Consider the following 2158-nt stretch of genomic DNA (forward strand, 5'->3'; position numbering starts at 1 on the left):
TCACTGAAGGGCTTCCCCAAATCACTCCCCAGTGGTTCCCCGAGATCTGGCATCGGTGGCTCCGGTACCCCTGTTTTGGAGCGTGGAGGACCCTGGAGCGTGGTGGCATTGCTGAGAGGCCCCAGAAGTCCCCACCTCTGGGCTGGCCTGTCCCTGTAAGTCTGAGCTGCGGAGACCAACTCCAGGAGGCCCGGGTGGTGAGTCACAGCCTGCCCTTGGGCACCGTGCACCGCAGGCCTGTGTGGACAGGAGTCGGCCCTGCCCAGCAGGCGTCTTCCGGCACCAGCAACCCTGCACTGGGCTTCTGATACAGAGCCTGGTGAGGTCCTCCCGTGACCTCTGCTGGCCCTGCCGGCAGCCATTCTGGGCTCTGGCCTCCCCAGGAACTCCATCCGCAATCCTGCGGGCATTGCAGGTTCCCTGATATTATGAGATACACGTTTGGGTGAATGGGCATCTTTGTTTGGAGCAGGCCGGACCCTGGCAGTGCAATGTCCAGGAGCCCCTGCCTGCCAGCTGTCCTCTCCCGGCCCGGCCCAGACTCGGGCAGCTCCTGGGGGCACAGTGCACTCTTGCTCATTCCTGGGAAGCCCTGCCCCGGGGCCCACGGCCTCCTTCCCCGTCTCACGTCTAACCAGACGCTCGCATCAGAGAGTCCCTGGGGCCACACGCGCCTCCCATCTCCTTGCCTTCTGTGTGTTCCCTGACTCTCCTCCTGCTGTCTCCGCCAAGTACGCCCGCCCTGGCAACAAATAAAACACAGTAACTCAGCAGCAGAGGTGAGATTGCTAGGGGCTGACTGGCGCACATGCATCTCCTTTAGGTCACACCCGCCTGGGATCAGACGGGAGGGGGTGTCAGATTCGCAGCATCGGCTGGCTGTTGCAAGCTTATGGCGTGTCCTCAGGGAGGCGTCCCATAGACTCGACGAGGATCTGGGTCTCCCTGGTGTGTGTACCTGGCCCACGGGTGCTTGTGGACGGATGGAGGTGAACGTGCTTCCTCGAGCCACGCGCTAAACCGTGCTCTGTTGCCTGCTCTGGACCAAACACTGCGTTGGGGAGATGAAGTTGTTACCGAGACCTGAAGGGGGCGCTCTCCAACCACAGGCTTCTTCCCTCGCTTCATGCAGAGCCTCCAGGTGATGCAGGAAGCTTTGAGCAGGGAGTGATGCAAAGTGTTTCTGCCCCCAAGAGCGCTGGTTATTAAGCTTAGGGGCATCCTGAGGTTGGAGAAGCCACTGGTAGAACAACAGAAGCAACATGAAGCCAGAAAGATAAGAGAAATCGTCTTACGATGATGAAAATAGCCAAAATGCTGGTGCTCATATAGTTTTTACCATATAATGTGCTGTGTTGAAAATATATCACCTCCCCTTGATGAAAGTGAAAGAGGAGAGTGAAAAAGTTGGCTTAAAGCTCAACATTCAGAAAACGAAGATCATGGCATCCAGTCTCATCACTTCATGGCAAATAGATGGGGAAACAGTGGAAACAGTGTCAGACTTTATTTTTGGGGGCTCCAGAATCACTGCAGATGGTGACTGGAGCCATGAAATTAAAAGAAGCTTACTCCTTGGAAGAAAAGTTATGACCAACCTAGATAGTATATTTAAAACCAGAGACATTACTTTGCCGACTAAGGTCCATCTAGTCAAGGCTATGGTTTTTCCAGTAGTCATGTATGGATGTGAGAGTTGGACTGTGAAGAAGGCTGAGCGCCGAAGAATTGATGCTTTTGAACTGTGGTGTTGGAGAAGACTCTTGAGAGTCCCTTGGACTGCAAGGAGATCCAACCAGTCCATTCTGAAGGAGATCAACCCAGGGATTTCTTTGGAAGGAAAGATGCTAAAGCTGAAGCTCCAATACTTTGGCCACCTCATGCGAGGAGTTGACTCATTGGAAAAGACTCTGATGCTGGGAGGGATAGAAGGCAGGAGGAGAAGGGGACGACAGAGGATGAGATGGCTGGATGGCATCACTGACTTGATGGACATGAGTCTGAGTGAACTCCGGGAGTTGGTGATGGACAGGGAGGCTTGGCGTGCTGTGATTCATGGGGTCACAAAGAGTCAGACACGACTGAGCGACTGAACTGAACTGAGCAACTGAACTGAACTTAATCTTGCCAACCTCTCTGTGAAATCATTACTCTCACT

Source organism: Budorcas taxicolor, chromosome 24 (assembly GCF_023091745.1).
Source record: "Budorcas taxicolor isolate Tak-1 chromosome 24, Takin1.1, whole genome shotgun sequence".
Classification (NCBI taxonomy): domain Eukaryota; kingdom Metazoa; phylum Chordata; class Mammalia; order Artiodactyla; family Bovidae; genus Budorcas; species Budorcas taxicolor.